At 48.5% G+C, this 18986-nt stretch overlaps 1 long non-coding RNA gene across 1 annotated transcript; it reads left to right on the top strand.

The window, feature by feature from the left end:
* The first annotated feature begins 1903 nt into the window (after window positions 1–1903).
* On the top strand, window positions 1904–10566 carry LOC134478771 (uncharacterized). The gene is made up of 4 exons (XR_010051667.1): window positions 1904–2866; window positions 3502–4668; window positions 9220–9337; window positions 10274–10566. It is a non-coding gene; the product is annotated as an uncharacterized LOC134478771 (long non-coding RNA).
* Window positions 10567–18986: the final 8420 nt, after the last annotated feature.

The raw sequence follows: 18986 nt of genomic DNA, 5'->3' as shown, positions 1-18986 counted from the left end.
TCTCCTGTCTCACCTCACTCTCCTTAGCCTCTGGTTAGAGATCTGGCTGCTGAAGCTTGCTGTCTCAAGCAACCTGATCAGACTGATGGAAATGGCCAGGTTTTGGTACCTGACCTCCTCTTATTAGCAGTTCTGAGAGCTGACATAGGCCGCTCGTCACAGGAGGCCCGTTATCTTGGTGCCTTTTGGGTGGGGAAAGGTTACTGCCATCTCCATCATTCAAATGAGGAAGCCAGTGCAGAGCTGACGAAACTTTCCCAAGGCCCAGCTGCTGATTATGGTGAAGCCAGACTTCGAGCCCAGCTCTGCCAGGTCCTGCCACAGTTCTCTTTTCATAGTCTGACACTCAGGGCTGCTTTAGGTACAAACGTGTTCATGTGCAGGCTCTGATTCAGTTGTCATAGCAACCTTAGAAAATCAGGTGTTACGTTCTTAGCGCCCTCTTTTTATAGAGGGGAACTTTATCTGGTGGCTAAATGTCTTAACTGAGAACTCACCTGAATTTCCTAGATTCTAATGGCTTGTTTTTTCTTTACATTTAAAATCCTCCACAAAATCCTCCATTTGTCATTATCCCTCCATCCCTACATACATTCATCTTTCCATTAGCCACCTCATCATTTTTTCAGTGCCTATTTATGGAGGTCCTACAGTCAGTCGAATGACTGTGTAAAATAATCATTTTGCCACCAGGAGCCTGTGGTTGTTGAAAGAACAAATAATAGCACAATAAAATGGTGAAATAAGTGGGGCAATAGAAATGTGTGTGTGGAGGGACACTTGGTCTGCTCGGTTAGTTGGTGGAGGTGCCCTTGCCTGTGGAATACGTTTATGTGTGTGAAATATTTCCTTTAATTTTTAAATTTTTATTAATATGTGTTTGCAGTACATAATGTTTCCATTTATTATGGCGAGTTGGTACATGCATACAACAAGTCCTAGTTCTTTTTATTCCCCCTCCCCCTCTCCAGAGTAACTTGTTTTGAAGAGTGTGTTCTGCACGTATTTTCAAACTCTGCTAATTAAATGGGGCATCTTCCTCTGTGGCATCCTTGTGAGTAGTGGTTGAGCAGGAAGTCATCCTCGATGTGAATTAGGTTAATTTGGTGAAAATGAAATGAATAGCCATGTAATCCGGGGTGATAGCAAAGCCCAGGACACACATAGCTGCACTTACTGCTAATTGAGCTGTGACCTTGGACTCTAGCTGGTTACATAAATCATCTCCAGGTGAGAACTAACAGGGCTCACCCCACTTGACAGGAGCTGGGCTGCCTCTCTGCATCAGGATTCTGAGTGCATTTCTGTAATTGTCCAGACATGCAGACAGGACTTTTTTTCTGGAATTTGAAGGTCCTAGAAGGTCTCTAGGAGGATGTCAGTAACTTGTGAGGTTTTGAAATTGGATACAGAATGCTGTACATGTGTATATGTGCAATATTCTGGGAGAAGGACCCTGGAAACAGAAATGTAAAAATGATGTAAGGTAGTAATGTAGCATCTGAATCCTCCCAAAGTGTCCTCTCTGTCTCTGTCTCTGTCTCTCTTTCCCCAGGATGTCATTATATGGCCAAGGTTGGCCTTGAACTTAAGATTCTTCTCCCTCGGCCTCCTGAGTGACTGGGATTACAGACTTGTGCCTCCATACTTTGGCAAGTCTGAATAGAGACCCAGAACTCTGTTTTTTGGTTTGTTTTTAGATTTCTAGGTCATTCTAATGCTCAATTTTGGGAACCACTGAGTTAGAACATTGCTTCTGATACTTTAATAAGCATGGGAAGCTGGGATCTGCAGAGATTGTTGAAGTGTGTGCAGATTTTGGTTCACTAGGACTGGAAGTGGCCTGAGATCTCCCCTCTCTCCCTTCCTTTTACTGGGAGACAAACCCAGGGCCTTCACACTAAGCTATGTCCCTAGCTCTGGTAACATTTATTTTGCAAAGGCTAGGTTCAGACTTTAAATCCTCCTGTCAGCCTCCCAGAGTGCCCGTTTTCCAGCACAGTCACCTTGCCTGCTAGATACCTGCATTTCTAAACAGCTGCTGGCTGCCACTGGTGCTGCAGGTGAGTGTACCTTGGTCTGAGTAGTAAGCTTTTGTCTATAGGCTTCTGCCTGGGTCAGTCACAGGGCATTGGGTAGATTTAAACCACTTTCAATTCCTTTGTGCAAGGCTGAGACAGATTATTCAAATCACTTCCCTTTGGAGACCGAGTTAGAGGGAAGTTAAGAGATTTCTTGGGGAATGTCAAGTACTTGATGGTATCACATTTCACTTCCAGGGACAGTGCAGAGTGAAAAGAAGTCGGAGGTTAGAGAGCCTTAGGTATAACTCTGGGCCCAATATTGGTCATTCTGTGTTTCATTAGGGGTGATGTCTGCTTTGAATGATTGTTAATGGTGACATAAACTAAGAGGGGCTTAGTTTTCTTCCTCTCTCTTTTTTTTGTCTTTGCTATGCAGTTCAGGCTGGCCTTGAACTCATTTTGTAGTCCAGGCTGGTCTTGAACTCACGGTGATCCTCCTGCCTCAGCCTCCCGAATGCTGGGATTACAGGTGTGCACTACCACATCTGACTAGAGGCTTATTTTTCACACATAACAAGAAGTCCTTTGTTGTTGTGGAGATCTTTGGGTCAACTACCAGTCATCAAGAACCAGGAGCATTTTGTTAGGTCCAACATGTCTACCACGGGAAAAGACAACACGACTCCTGGGGTCTTGTCTGCCTTTTCATCAGGAAGAAGGGGCTGTCTCTGGGCCTGTGCCGCCTGGGGATTCCCACTTGCAAGAAGTATGGGAAAGAAAAGCCAGCACTTCCAGCCTGCGTTCTGGAGAGCAGAGGGAGAGGAGAGATTGGAGAAGTGCTGGTAGGTCAGCTCAAGGTAGTGTTTGCAACATCGTGTGACTCCTGGCAATTCACTGGATCTAAGTGTCAGTTTTCCCATTTGTAAAATAGAAGAATATTTCCTCATAGCAGCGGTTTGCAAAGCGTGGTGTGTGCTTCTCACACCAGCATTGGCAAAGCGTCATCCGGAAATATCCCACTGACTCAGAAACTCTGGGTGGAGTCCGGACACCTGGCTTAAAAAGGCTTTCAGGTGATTCTGATGAATGCTAAGTCTGAGAACCACTACCTTGATTACTTAAGGAACTCACCAGAGAGTGCTCATAACTGCTAGCCTGGGAGTTCACATATCAGACTAAAACATACTTATGGAGTTCAGTTTTAGAATGGTGCATGATAAACTTCTTGGAGCTGGATGTGGTGCTGCACACCTGTAGTCCCAGCACTTGGAAGGCTGAGGCAGGAGGATCACCATAAGTTTGAGGCCAGTATGGGGTACAAAGGAAGCTCAAAGTCTGCCTAAATTACATAGTGTAATTTGGCTCAAAAAGACAAAACAAAACAAAGAATTCTTCTTGGAATAAGAAGTTTAAAAACATCCAAAAAAGAATTCTCATGATTTTTTCTAACTAGTGATATCAATCTTTTAATTCCTAGGACCTGTTTGAGAATGTGCTAAACAAAGGTACTAAAGAAAGCAGCTGAACTGAAGAAAATGTGACTCAGTTCTGTTCCTTCATTTTTTAGGAATTACAGTTTTACTTTTTTGAGACAGGGTCTCACCACGAAGTCCAAGCATGAACTCTGTAGCGATCCTCCTACTTCAGCCTGTTGACTGCTGGGATTACAGGTGTGCACCAGCTAAAAATCAGGGCCCTACAGAGATACGGTTCACATTCCGTCAGATTTACCCTTGTTAAGTGTGTGATGCAGTGGTCACGCGGCCTCACTGAATCGTGCAACCCTCCCCACGATCACGTTTCCCACCAAGGAGCCTCATGTCCAGGTGGTGATAATTCTTCATTCTCTTTCCCGCCCAGTCTCAGGCACATGCTGATATGCACAGTGTCCCTAAGGATTTCTTTTATTTATTCATTCGTAGTTATTTTTTTACTGACTTGTTTACTAGGAGGAATTCCAAGATTAATAGTGACATCACTGATGAAGATACTGAAATTCGAACACGAAAGTCTAGTATGAGTTCATCGTGTGCTACGGCTGCCAGTGAAACAACAACAACAATGATGATATTGTTTATTGTGTGAACAAATGTGGTTCTGTTCTATGGAGAATCATAACATGGGGGTAAATGATGGCGGATCTATAGCCTTAAAATGCATCTTCGAGGTTGCGGGAGCCAGCCTTCTCTAAACAGTCTCAAAGGACTGTGGGATCTGAGTCACACTTGCTGTTTTATGCTAGTGGGAGCCAAGCAGGAGGGTTCTACCCCTTCCACTGTGAGTAGGGGCAACTGGTGGGAATGCATTGAACTACAGCTCAAAGGCCAGGCTGAGGAGAGCCGGCAGCCTTGGCTGCATAACAAATGAAGGTTTACTTTGGAGGGGGAATGGGCTGGGGGAGGGCCTTGCCTCGGAAGTGTCCACCTGAAGGAAGAAGCTGATGGACCTTATGGACCCAGAAGGAGCTGTGGATCAACATGAGGGAAACTGACAGTAGTCAGAACTCTATTTTTTTTTTTTTTTTTTTAAATTTTTAGTACCAGGAATCAAACTCAGGACCTTGCGCTTGCCAGGCAGGAGTTTGTGCCACTGAGCTATGTCCCTGGCCCCGGCAGAGATCAAACCAGGCTTATTTGAGAAGATGGTGAGCACTGTTTCTGCAATTGTGGGTGATTCAAGAATCCAGTGGGGGTTGGACTAGAGGGCCTTTCAAATTTCTTGCCAAATATGATGTGGATTTGTGAATGAGACCAGAGTGAAGTAAGCTTGCATTAAAAATCCTTACCTCTTCTCTACTTCCGGTGCCAGCAGAAGCTTTTGGTTGTGAGTCTATCCTCTCCTTTTTCTTTGTTTCTTAGACAAGATCTCACTGTGCAGTTCAGGCTGACCTTTTTTTTTGTAGGTTGGTATTATAACATTAAAATAATGCTACGGGTTAGTTCAGGCTGACGTTAACAAGTAGTTCAAGCTGGCCTCAGACTCACAGTGACCCTTCTGCCTCAGCCTCCTGGCTGCTGGGATTACAGGTGTGCTCTACCACACCTGGTTTCTATCTTCTTTTTAAATGAGTTTTCCAACCGGGGGTTCTCTAGGGATATACAAGTGTAATAGTTTTCCCACTGGCATTATTTTGTTACAGGCAGAGACAGCATTTAGGGTAAGAAGGAGCCCCTCTCTATGTAATGGGAAAGAATGTGTACATAGACTACTGCTCTAGAGCCAGGAGCCTTCAGGGGTACACGCAGGCTCCTGGGGCCCAAAGGGAATGGAAACTCCCCTGCTGAGGTAGCCAAGGAGGTCTTCACTACGTGGAAGCTTTCAATGAACTCCAAAGAAAAGAGGGGTCCCCACTGAAGGAAGGGCTGAGCCTTAGGGCACCTACTAGAATTCCTCTGGAGGCCTTGGTACCCAACCTGAGTAAGGATGATGGTTAAACAGCTCCAACATGAGCTAGGCCCACACACTTGTGACCCCAGCTCTCTGGGAGGCTGAGGCAGGAAGATCCAAAGTTGGAGTCCAGCCTGTGCAATTCAGCTACTTAGTGAGACCCCATCTCTAATACAAACTAAAATAGGCTATAACTCTGTGAAAAGGTTTGAATTAAGCCCCTGGCTCCGCATAGTAAATATGTTCAGCTTGAGTTCCTGCAGGCCTTGGATTAGCATTTACTTATTTCATCTCCCAGAACCCTCACCCTGGGCTCTAATTCAAACAGTGGAAACTGAGCTACCATGTGGCTACTTTCCCTAGGACACAGGTACTGCTGGTGGAGGGACAGGGACATGGAGAGGCCTCACGAAGAAGGTGCAGTGGGCCTGGCTGTGAGGGATGCCTGGCTCCTCATCTCAGGTTTAGCATTTGAAGAGGGCACAGAGCAGCCGGTGTCGGGACAGCCGGCCCCCTGGGAGAGCTCCGCTTTTCACCTCGTAGGGCTGAGCACCCACCGAGGCGGCGAGGGGTGGGCAGGAGCTGCCTGCCCTGGGGAGGACAGCCCCGTTCTTGGGAGACCTGCGTGTCCTGCCCCAGGCAGCCTGAGTTTTGCTTTCTGGGCCAAGCCCCGAAGCTGGGAGTGATGCTGCACACCTGTGTTCCCTGCACTGGGAGCCTTAGCCAGGAGCATCTCACGTTTGGGTCCAACCTGAGCAACTTAAAAAGACTGTGGCTCAACGTATTAAATATAAAAAGCTGGGATGTAGTGTGAAGGTTCTGGGTTCAGACCTTAGCCCCCACCCCCACCCCCACAAAAGCCAGCCATCGCCTTGCTAAAGTAAGCCTGAGGGATCTCTGAAGGCAGTGGATTTTCCCTACCTCCCTGGTCTCCTTTTACACCTCTGACCAGACAGTGCTGCCCACTCCTTGATAAGTGGGTGGCTGTGACTGGCTGGGTTCAGGAGTCACTGGATCTGACCCATCTCACCTGATGAAACTCTAAGAAACTTCATAGGCAAGGCTTGGAGGCCTGTTGTACAAATGGCTGCAAGATCGAGCCTCCGCCCAGCAACCTTTAGCTGCTTTATCCTTTAGAAAGAAGAATTCAGCTTCTCAGCCACACGCAACTCCAACACAAGAGCAAGAGACTGGGACCAAGGGAAAGTGTGGTAATTTATGCTCTCAGAGGAGCTTCTCAAAATCTAGCCAGGTCTGGTGGTGCATGTCTGTAATTCCAGCACTCAGGAGGCTGAGGCAGGAGCATTGCTGTGGGTGTGAAGTCAACCTGAACCACATAGCAAGTTCAAGGCCAGTCTAAACTACATAGCAGGACTCTGCCTCAAAAAAAGCAAACACATAAACAAACAAAAACCTGGATGATAGCCAGGTATGGTGATACATACATATAATCCCAACACTAGAGAGGCCGAGACAAGAGGATGACAAGTTCAAGGCCAGCCTGGGCTATGTAGAGATTTGAGGCCGGCTTGGACTACATAGTGAATCTTTATCTCAACAAAAACCAACCAACCAACCGACAATCAACCAACAAACCAACAAACAAAGCAAACAAAAATTGGGCCTGGACTGGAGGTGCAGCTTGGAGATGGGGCACAAGCCTTGTGTTCACAAGGCTGTGGGTTCAATCCCCAGCACTGGGAAGAAAAAAGAAAGATGGACTGTTAAGGAATTCACTCCCAGTGGTCGCTGTCTTTGGCAGCAATGAGTTAAGGCCTTGGCACCACGTGGGCTAGAATTTGAACCCTGGCTTAGCACTGTCTAGCTGGGTGGTCTTGGGTAAGAATAGAGTTTTTTTTTTTTTCCAGAAATCTAAGATCCTAACCCTGGATTTGAGGGGCAAGCTCTGAGGGGTTGGCAGCATGGGCTTTTTGGTCTTTGTGTTGCATTATCATTCCTAGTGAGGAGAGCCAGTGACAGGGTGCTGGGTAGAAGCAGCCCCTTCTAGGGGCCCTGGGCTGCGAGCAGGGTTCACGAAGGTCCCTTGGCCCCTGGGCCTGCCCGTTCCTCCTGTGGACAAATGTTTGGACTGAACTTCACCCTCATACAATGAGGAAATACGTTTTAAAGGCCTCACTTGTCAAAAAAGAGTTATAAAACAGATTTAACGAGACTTCTGGATACAGCCCGGGTCATGGGATTGGCTGCTCCTGGGCGAAGGAGGCTGGGCCTCAGACTGAGGCACCCTGGCTGAGCTGTGCTCCGGGCTGCTGGCTGCGGCCTGTGGGGCCCCTGTGTTCCATCTGCCTCAGCTCTCACTTCCTTGACAAAGTGTTTACCTGCTGATGGTTCTGGGGCGACTGACTGGCAAATACACACAAATATGAAGCCAGGCTCCTTCTCACCCCGGAGACAAGCAGGTAGCCCTCTGGTTTTGTGCTTCAGAGCTTGCAAATAGAACCAATGCAGTAGGATTCATGTGGGCCACCTGCATGACCACTAACAAGACCACTGCCACCACCACAACTGCTGTTTCTTCCTCTTCCTCTTCCTCTTCCTTTTCCTTTTCTTTCTCTTCTTTCTCCTTCCTTGTTCATCTTCCGATTGACCTCAGGGCCTTTGCACTAAGCTGTAACCCAGCTCTCTTTTAATTTTTTTTTTCTTGTGAGACAGGGTCTTGTTAATTTGCTAAACTGCCAAGGCTGGGCTTGAATTTGTGATCCTCCTGCAACCACATCTGGATTACCCTTGACTTTTAAGTGGGGAAACTGAGGCCCAGAGAAGAGAAAGCACTGTGTATTATACACGTTTCACTAAGAGAGAAGAATGCAAAGATGAGGCTTTTAGCAAGCAGGAGGATGCAGGGCCACGAGGGTGTAAGCCAGGTCGGAGCTCCTGATCTAGGCTTTCCTCCTCCCTCTGTTCTCCCCTCTTTTTCCATAGACATAGCAGTTTATCTTCACAGTCCCAGTTGTCCCCCCATTACAGATACATGACCCAAACCCCAGTGGGTTTGTGTGGCTCACTCAGCATTCAGTCAGGTTGCCTGATGACACTCACCACTCTTTTTTTCTGGGAGCTGGGGATGCTGGGTTCCACCCTGGGTCGAGTTTCACTCATGCTAAGCAGGTGCTTTACTGCTGAGCTACACTCCTGACCCATGATCCCATGAAAGCAGAGTGCACAGAGGCTCAGAGCCTGGGGCCTCGCAGGCAGGACCCAGGCCCATGACGGATGTACAAGACACCACTGGTGCGCTCAGGCAGAGGTGAGCCTACCTGCCTGAGTCACGTCCTTAAAGCTCGATTTCATTTTTAAGTCCCTTGGTCCCTTCCGTGAGGAAAATTTGGGTTCAAAGTACGGGCATCTAGGGGTGCTTTGGGGCAGAGAGGGTGGAGATTTGTGTTTTCTGTTTGCATCAGGCTCAGCTCCTGACTCCCTCTCTTACCCATTTGCTGCCTGTTCTCTGCACCTGGCCCCTTTCCTCATACACAGTAGGTGCTCAGTGAATATTTGCCACGTGAAGGAATGGACTGCCTGCGCGTGGCTTTACTAAGCTTGTTTCGATGCTGGCTCCTGGATCAGATTGGGGTTTCTCCAGCTCTCTGGCCCTAAGACCTAGGCATGGTGCTCTGACTAGCAGAAGGGGTTTGGAGAAGCACCCTGGACACATGAATTTCTTTGTAAGCTGCCGTGTCGAACTCCCAGCTGGATTCTGTTTTTATACACATTCCATCTCTGCTTTTTGAAACCTTATCTTCGTGCATTTGTAAGCGTGTTCTCATGTTTCTGGTTCCCCTATTTCCAGGATACCAGGACCTTCCTGGCCTCTGAAGCAGGCGTTGTCACCTGTGAATGGATCAGTGCTTTAAGAGCATCCCACAGGGCGTGTGATCTCCCTGAAGGAGAACTGGAACTCATGCACGGTGAGCTGGAGCCCGGCTGGATGGCTCCTCCGCTGGGAGGACATGAAGAGCAGTGCTCACCAGCTCTGAGAGGGGAGTGCTGGTCTCCTGAATAGGTTGTGCTGCTAGTAATGGAAATTGGTTGGGGGGAACTGTCTTCAGTTCAGAAGTACCTGAAACACCATTCCTCCTCCAAACAGTATCATTTTAGAAAGACAGAGGCTTTCTCCTCCTTTTTAATGTAAGAAGCCAAAGGTGGTCCAGTCCATGGTTTCCACATGGAGTAGTGTCAGAGGTCCAAGCTCCTTGTGTCTTTTGGTAGTTTCAAGGTTACTTCGTGGTCCAAGGTACTTGCTGGTGCTCCAGCCATTATGTTGCCTTTCAGAAAACAGAAAAAGAAAAAGGCAGAGATAAGAGAGTATACTTTAAGCACAATTCTTGGAAGTTATATGCACCTTTTCTAGTTATCCATTGGTCAGAACCTAGGAGCAAGGTCAAATATAGCAGCAAGGAAGGCCACTTTATTCTGGGTGACCATATATTTATATGTACTCAGGTAATATCAGGATGTCCCACTACTGTCACAGAGAAGAAGGTCTAAGTACATATTTCAGGACAGCTACAGTTAGGTCCACACCCTTCCCAGTCTCTGGGCCGCAGTGGTAGGTATTATCCCCGATTTAGTTTCCAGAAACTTCAGAGAAGTGAATGGTTTTCCCCAGGTCACAGGTGAATGCTGGAGGAGCAGGAGTTGGCTCCAGACATGTCTGGAATGTGAGACCTGAGCTGTGGGCTTGGATGTAGCTCAGTGACTGAGCACTTCCCAGCAAGCAGTTCAAACCCCATTACAGAAAAAGCATGTGAGTTGTTCACATGACTTACTTTTCTCTCTCTTCCCTTTTCTTTTTTTCTTTTTTCTTTCTTTCTTTCTCTCTCTCTCTTTCTTTCTTTCGACAGGGTGAACTACATAGCTGGCCTTGAACTCACTATGTAGCCCAGGCTGGCCTCAAATTTACAGCAATCCTCCTGTCTCAGCCTCCCAAGTGCTGGAATTATAGACATGAGTTACCACACCTGGCCCTGACTTGATTTTCAACTGAAGTGCTTTTCTGTATGTGTGTGAGTGATGTGAGCAGCATTTATACCTAGAGCTCATGAGCAAATGGCCATTCACACAAGTGCTCCTTTGGTTGGTGTTTATCTGTAGGCTGTGTGCCGTCCATCCATCCCCACTGTGGGGTCTGGTTGCTCCCCAGCATCTCTTCATTGTCTCTGCATTTGCTGTTCCTGTAGGTCTGGCTCAGAGCAACTACTCCATAGACTTTTGTTGAGCAAATGAGAGAATGAATGAATGAATGCTTGATGCCAAATCTTAGCAACATTGGTTGACCTGGGCTTTCTCAAGCGTCTTCTGTCCTGAAGAGTCAGACTGTGTGCTGGACAGCCTGGGCCACAGAAGCCACCCTGCTGTGCTCTCTGAGTGTTAGCCAATCTTGCTGGGCTGGGTGCTGGGCTCAACACTGGGAATCAAAGATGGGCAAGAACCTGAGATTTTGGAGAGCTATTGTGTACCCTGTACTTTGCTAAGTGTTTCATGTGATTATTACAGCTTCTTTTTTTTTTGTTTTTGTAATTTTGAGACAGAGTCTCGCTATATAGTTCAGGCTGGCCTTGAACTCACTTTGTCGCCCAGGCTGGTCTCAAACTCACAATGATCCTCCTCAGCCTTCTGAGTGCTGGGATTATAGGCATGTGCCACCACGCCTGGCTATTTCAGCTTCTTGTAAGTCTCAAATTGAGCTTTGTTGTTCCCAATGTGTGTGTGTGTGTGTGTGTGTAAGAGAGACTCAGAGTGGGATGAGATCTTCCTAAGGTGACTTGGTGAGTGGTGGAGCTGGCCTTAGGCTGTTGGGCTCCAGATCTCTCATTGGCCCATCATTCCTTTATGAGCTTTCCAGATCCTCCCAGATTGGACAGACAGTTCTGGGCACAGTTGCTTAACATTATCTTTCAACAAAAGGGGCTGGGGGCTGAGTAAATGACAGAAACTAGATTTGTTCAGCTCACGTTATACCTAGTACCCTCTTTGGCACCTGCCCCTGAGGGCACACACACACACACACACACACACACACTCTTCTCCTGCTTCTGCTTCCCCAGTTTATACCCTGCTCAGATTACCTCTCTGCAAGGAAGCACCTCAGGCTTTTGCCCCGGCCCTCCATGCCCCTCCACTGCTACCTTTCTTTGGCCTTCCCTTTCCTGGCCAAGAGCCTGTGAGTCAGCCTGGCTGGGAGGAGAGCACAGGCCCCGAAGGGGTGAGCCAGGAGGTGGCTGGCTCACGGGCTCTGCAGCTCTCGAGGGTCGGATCCTCCCTGCTCACTCCAGCACACACGTCAGGGCCAGTCGTCAGGTTTGGACTGCTTTGTGTGTGGCCAAGGGCTTTTTCGTCACATCTTTTACTGCCTCGGGCCCATGCCAGTGCAGAAGGGTGGCTCTTCGTGGGAGCTGACTCCCACTCCAGGGAGGGAGCCCTGCCAGGTTCAAGGAGGGGCTTCGGGTCTCTGCCAGGCCTGGTTAGCTCATCCGGTCACAGATTTTCAGGATGTTCTTCACTGACCTGTGCTGCCTGGTTCTAACAGTGTGGACTTCTTATTTGTTCCTAGAACCCCCAGCAGCACCCTGGGCCTTTCTTCCAGGGCCTGTGCCTCAGTTAGTCCTCAGTCTGGGAGAAGGCTCTGCCCTATCCCTCTATGACTGGCTCTCTGTCACTCTGGTGTCAGCTTAATGACCTCTTTTCAAAGTCTTTGGGGGTGTGGTATAGGAGCCATAAAGGTCGCCTTCATCACAAAATCCCTCTTTTAATACATTAAAAATTATGGGTCCCTTACTTCCAGTATAAATTTTTTGAAAATAATGAATCTATGAAAGTAGGATGCTGGGCTTGTGGTTAAGAATAAGTGTGGGCAACCAGGCATGGTAGCACACATCTGTAATCCCAGCACTCTGGAAGCTGAGGCAGGGTGAGTTCAAGGTCCAGCTATGTAGTAAGACCCTGCCTCAAAAACACCAAAAAAAAAAAAAAAAGTTTTCTTTTATTTTTTACTTTGCTGGGCATGGTGATGCCGGTTTGTAATCCTCAGGAGGCTGAGACAAGAAGATTGCTGTCAGTATAAGGTCAGCATAGGCTACATAATGAGTTCAAGGGCAGGAAAGTTTTGGCTCATGGGCTACACTTCACACGCCCTGGTTTAGAGCTCTTCCTGGTTCTGGAGCCAAATTGGTATATTTGAATCCTACCTTTGTTTCTCCTTAGCTTGAGATTTGTGCAATTCCTCGCCTTTGCGCCTCATGTGTGCTACAGTTGCTGCCAAGTGGTCTGGGTGGCTGTAAGCATCATGGACACGTCTGCTCAGGCTCCGTCCTCTCACAGGGGCCTGCACGGAGCAGGGATTCAATCCATGTCTTTGTTAGAGAGATGGGTGGCTGAGAACCAGCTTGCTGCCGGCCCTGTGTTGGGCTCTGGGTGGGGTGGACGATCAGTGCTCTCACAGTCCTCGGAGATTCACTCCAAGTGTTTCTAACAGCAGGGGCCGAAAATGTCACATCCTGTGGGCAAGTGCCATGGGTGAGGTGGGGAGGCAGCTGGGGGACAGTGGGAACAAGCGTGTGTGGCCTCTCTAAACTGTCACCACGGGCAGTACAAGCCTGCAGAGTAGACTGGTTGTTCAAAGAGGCTGGGAAGCTGGGCTGCTAGGTGTCTTTTCTCAGTGTGTACAAGCTGCAGCTAATGGGATGGAGCGAAAAGAAACCAAACCGAAATAACTCCAGATAAGGCCCAGAGACACAACTGCGGGTCAGACTCAAGCTCTCCACCTCATAAGCCTCCTTGAGGCTAAGGCAGCCAGGGCTCCGGAAGTCAAGTGACGCACCCACACGCAAGAGCTGGCATTTGAGGCTCACTTGACACCCCAACCCGTGATTCCTGGTACCTCCACTGGCATGAGTGAAGAGACCAGAGGGAGGTGGGGAGGTAAGCATCAGTGACTCAGAGCTGAGCCCTTTACGGAACGCCACCCCTAACCCCTCTTGCAGCCTCAAGAGTTGCTGTGGCCTGGCTGAGAGCCTTGGGGCTGTCAAAGGAACTCGCATGTGTGCCCGGCTCCTTGGCTCTCCAAGGGTTCAGTGTCCCTCCAGCAGCTTCTCTGTTCCCTTTAGGACGCTCCCCACAGCCCGGACCTCTTAGCCAGAAGCCTGGGCCTTGGGGTCCTTCTGCCATCACTCTAGAAGGAGACCTGAAGATGTGACATGCACCTGCTCTGGGGGTCTGGTACAGTCACAGTGAGACCTCGATTGGAATCCTGGCTCTGCAATCGATCACCAGCTGGGTGACCTTGGAGCGGTTCCTTTGCCTTTCTGAGTCCCATTGTCTTAGTCTTCGAAGCAGGTGGAAGAGTCTGTTCCTTTCAGAACATGTTGACAGCGTGCACCCAGCTGACATGCGGGCCGGAATGCCACGGGCACTCCCAGGTGGCGGCTCCCTCCTTGCCCTCCCCTTGTCCCTTTTGCCTGTCCTCTCTTGCTCCCAGCCTGACCCTGCCAGCCCCTGCTGTGCTCCCTTGTGCAGATGCTGGAAGAAGTTTATGGAAGCAGGGTGGGTCTCTGCCCCTGCATCCCCTCTCCCCTGTGCCAGGACTGCAAGGGAAGGGTGTGGGCATAAATTACGCCCATCTGTTCCCTCCCTGCTGGGGGAGAAGAGGAGGGGAACACGTGGGCCTCCGTGGAGGTTGTACTTTCCACAGCCCTCAGAACAATGTGATCTCTCAGGGTGAGGAGTCCACCCCACCCTGCCTCCTACCCCTTCTGGGGATCCAGGCACCAAGTTTTCTGAGGGAACAGAGGTCACCCCTCCTGCCAACCCAGGCCATTCTCATGGTTGCCCGCATATCTTGTAGCTCATCACTCGTTAGTAACAATGTTTATTCGTCGGTTCATTCCACACATTTTCTGAGCAGATACTCCAGGCCAGTCCGGTGCTATGGGGACCTGAGCTTTCCATCCCTCCGTCTTTGCTTTCCTTCCTTCCATCATTCTTTCCTTCATTTCTTCCTTCTTCTTTCTGTACCTTTCTGCCTCCTTTTCTCTTCCTCTTTTCCTTTTTCTCTCCTTTCTTTCTCTCTCCTCATTATACTGGGGATTGAACCCGGGGCCTTTTCACTGTACTACTTCCCAAGCCCTTTTTATTTTGAGACAAGTGTCCCCAGGTTGCTTTGAACAGATTTACCAAGTTGCTTTTGCTGCGTTTACCATTTATGGGAGAGATTTGACAGATTTGAGCTCTGTACTAGCGGTTGGAATGTATGAAGGCAGGGGAGGGAAGGCTTCCAGGTTACCCTTTGATCCCAGAGAGAGTTGGCATGGTCCAGGGGAAGCACCTACTAGGCTAAGAACACCTGATGTGTTTGGCGGAGCTGTGCTTGGACTGCAGGAGATGGTGCCTTGTGGGAGGGAAGAACCACCCTTCTTGTTCCTTGGTTGATCGATTCTTCCTCTTCACTGGATCCCCTCATCACAATCAACCATGCTCAGGTCTTTCATCTTAGAGCAAACCTTCCTTCTATCTCATGTCTCCCAGCTCGTGCCCCCAGTTTCCTTCACAGACAAACTTCTCCAGTATCTTTTCTGTGCAACCCCTTGACTGCATTTCCTTATTCCCCACGTACTCCTCCATGCACCTCTACCATTACTGTTTCACAAGGTCATCATGACTTCCACATTCCTAAGTGAGTAGGAATTTCCCACTCATTTGATTAGATTTTCCAGTTGCATTGGACTTGATGGGCCATTCAGTTCTGCTAGACATTTGTTTTTCATGCCTTTTCCGCCTTGTCTTTTTGAGACAGAGTTTCACTCTGCAGTTCAGGCTGGCCTTGAATGCACATCAATCCTCCTGCCTCAGCCTCGCTAGTGCTGGGATTATAAGGGTGCACTGCAATACCTGCCCTTTTCATGCTTTAAGATCTCAGATTCATGGCTTTCTTCTTGCAGACTTTGCTGTTTTTTCCCCTCAACTTCCTTTAATGGCTTTTGCCCTTGCCTACTAGATGTTTATACTCTGGAATTCCTCAAGGCTGGGGTATAGGTCCTCCTTTCAGCTTTCTTTTTCACATTATCTCTAAGCTGCCCTCTTTACTCCCATTATCCAGGCACCATCTCTCTGCTGATAGCTTCCAAATCTATCTCTCTGTAAAGACCTCTCACCTCAGTCCAGGAGAAGCCCAGGCAGCCTCCCTACTGGATGATCTCCCTAACTTCCCAGCCCCAGCCACCAAGTCTGGCACTGTCCTTCCAATCCTGTTCCCTTCATGGAGGACCACAGTTTCACAACCAGCAGTTCAGCTCACAACCCGGGGCCCAGCCCTGGTCACGTGACTCTCCCATCATGCCTCCACACTGCTGCACTCTAATCCCTATTTCCCGGGAAATGCCTGTCTGTGCACACTTGGCTGGCCATTCTACTAAACCCAAAAGGGAAATCCAAATGCTTGTCCATGGTTAGAATGTGCATGATCTAACCCATGTCTTGTCTCGTTCCCTCTCTGACTCTCCAGGTCCTGGACTGCACATGTATTCCTTTATTTATTTATTTTTCTTTGCGAGTACATTTTATTTCACATATAAAAGAAAAAAGAAAGAAAGAAGAAGAAACTACAACAAAATTTCAAAACACATCGGACAGGGGAAACAATGGTACATACACTGCATTGTCATCCCCAAATCATTCACCAGAACACAAGACATCTGCATTCAATTGTCCAAAATGTTCACTCCATTTGCATATTTGTGCTCCCTGTGTCTAAAGCACTCTTCCTCTGCTAAGTCCCTTTCGCTCTTCAGATAGCAGGTTTACCATCCCTTCCTTGCCTCAGAAGAAGCCATTCTTGACATCTATCCCCATTACAGGTTCTCTCCACTCCTCCCTTCAGCTGCCTCACAGGGGCAGTCACATGATTGGTCAGCAAGGGTCCTATCATGAGTGTAACTTGCCCTCCTCCATCAGGGGCCATGCTTGTCTTACTTGTCCCTGTGGCCCTCACCTAGCACAGTGTGGGGGTGTGGTCAGTGTACCCTGAGGGGCTCCAGAGCTCATAGGAAGAGGGCTGTTTTTTGGAGGGGGTGTCCTACAGAGAATATCAGGTGGCTTTGTGAAGGATGGGCTGGAGGGCACTGCCACGTGGAAGACTGTTGAAGGAGACTCCCTCAAGGGATTTTAAATGTCAGAGGGACAGAGAGTAGCAGGGGAATTGGAGAACCACTCAGCTTTTCCCAGGTGCAGTGATGTCCTCTTCACCATTTGGGGACGGTCTGTACAGGGACAGTGATGAAGCCTGAAGACTTAAAGATGTCTCCCAGGTTTTGTCTCAGGAGCTTGGGAACCTGAGGGATGAGTCCCATAGTTAGCCGTGCCCACTCCTTCTGCCACTGCGCCATTAGAAATCTGTCAGTGCAATTGTTATGACTTCTTGTATGTTTTGCCCTTATATTTTTGTTAAAACTTTGTTCTCTTAGTCAGATGTGGTGGCACATACATGCATGGTCCCAGAACTCTGGGAGGCTGAGACAGAAAGATGAAAAGTTTGAATCTAGTAATTTAGTAAGAACTTATCTCAAGGGGCTGGGGATTTAGCTCAGTGGCATAAGCACCTGCCTCGCAAGCAGGCAGTCATGGGTTCGATCGCCGGTACCGATAAAAAGGAAAAAGACAAAAAAAAAAAAAAAAAAAAAAAAAAAAAAAAAAAAAAAAAAGAACTTATCTCAAAAAAAGAAATAAAGAAAGAAAAAGAAATGGGCTGGGGATGTAGCTCAGAAAGAAGGCCCTGGGTTCCGTGTCCAGTACCACCAAAACAAAACAGTCTGTGTTCTCTCTCTTTTTTTTTTTTTTTTTTTTGAGATAGGATCTTGCTGTGTAATACAGGTTGGCCTTAAACTTACTATGTAGCATCCCAGGTTGGCCTCAAACTCTCAGTGATCCTCCTGCTTCAGCCTCCCGAGTGCTAGAATTATAGATGTGTGCCCCATGCCCATTTCTTTTGGGTGCCCTACGCTCTTGCAGCCTCCTTGGATCCATTTTCTTTCTCCCTCCCCAACTTCTGGGAAAGAACAAGGATTATAGTGAGACACAGACAGAGATGTTCTAAGACTCACCATCTTGGCTTGGTGATACACATCTGTAACCCCAGGATTTGGATGGCTGAGGCGGGAGGATCTGAGTTTGAAGCCAGCCTGGGCTACATTGCTTGAGACCAATTTGGATGCATGAAGAGATTCTGGAAAAAACAATCAAACAGAAAGTCTCACCTGGAGAACACATCCTGGAAAAGGGAAGACCTTTGGTGTGAGGTTGGGATGCCTGGTCCATTCTGCTCATGGAGCCTCCAGTCTCTGTCCCTTCTGAATTCCCTGTCCACAGAAGCTTGGCATCATTCAGGGGTCCCAGTCTTGGCTGCATATTGGAATAGTCTGGGAAGCTTTGAAAATTATAAGGGATCAGGCCTATTCCCTAGAAGTTCAGATTTAATCAGGCTAGAGTGGATCTCTAAATTCAGGTAATTCTTAAATGCAGCCAGAATGAGAGCTGTTCAACCAGTGATCTTAGAGACCTCTCCACCAGGGCAGTTTAACCTACGCCAGGGTCCCCTGAGGCCCTAATGGGCCCCCATTTGACTCACCTCTCGTTTCTGTGCTCTAGGTTACCTGTGTGTGCTTCACAGTGGCCCTGGCCTCACTCTTGGGCTCTGGGGCAGCAGCAGAGGCAGCTTCCAGCCAAGGCTGGGAAGCAGAACTGCAGTCTGCGGAGAGGGGGATGGGGTGGGAGTTCTGGGAGGAGGAACAGATTGAAGCTATTAACATTTGATCAGTTTGGTATTGTTCTTCTGGAGACCACAGCTCATGAGACTGCTTAATAAATGTCTGGTCGGGGTCCAATCCAGAGCCGCCAAATGGGTGTTGCTATGGTTTCTGAGGAGGTTGTTTCCCACACAAGTTACTGCTTCCCACCCTGAACTGTGAAAGACCAGAGGCTCCCCTCTGCTTCTTAACTCTGTCCCTTCCCAGATGAGCCCATGGTTGGAGAGCATCTATCTGGTCTGGAGCCAGACACTGACCACTGGTGGCACCTGTTCATGGCTGCTCTTGAGGCTGGGCGCCGAACCTCCACCTCTGCCTGCTTCCAGTTGACCCCATCGCTTAGCTGCTCAAACCCTGAGCCAGGTTTCAGGGTCACCGTGCCTGACCCTATTGCCCTTGACTGAAGGAGGAGCGTGGGGGTCAGAGGCTGGGGCTGCCAGGGATGGTGGTGGTGTATGTGTGCGTGTGCGTGTGCGTGTGCGTGTGCGTGTGTGTGTGTGTGTGTGTGTGTGTGTGTAAGGATGTATGTTTGTGAATGACAAGCCCTGAATAAGCCCCAGGTGATGTTAAAAAATGTATTATGACACATTTATCACAAATGAACACTTACAAAGTCCAACCTAAACACATCCGTATAAATATCATCCAGCTTAAGAGAGACAACTTGACGAAATGCATCTGAGAGGTTCTAAGCGCTCTTTTCCTGATCATCTGAATTTCCTCCATTCCCAGCAGCATCAGTGCTGCTGTGCATCCAGTGTTT

This window comes from Cavia porcellus, unplaced genomic scaffold, assembly GCF_034190915.1.
Source record: "Cavia porcellus strain 051 isolate PalLab524CR breed Dunkin Hartley unplaced genomic scaffold, mCavPor4.1 scaffold_1, whole genome shotgun sequence".
NCBI classification, from domain to species: domain Eukaryota; kingdom Metazoa; phylum Chordata; class Mammalia; order Rodentia; family Caviidae; genus Cavia; species Cavia porcellus.
The sequence above is the reverse complement of the archived record's forward strand: the minus strand, read 5'-3'. Positions and strand labels throughout refer to the sequence as shown.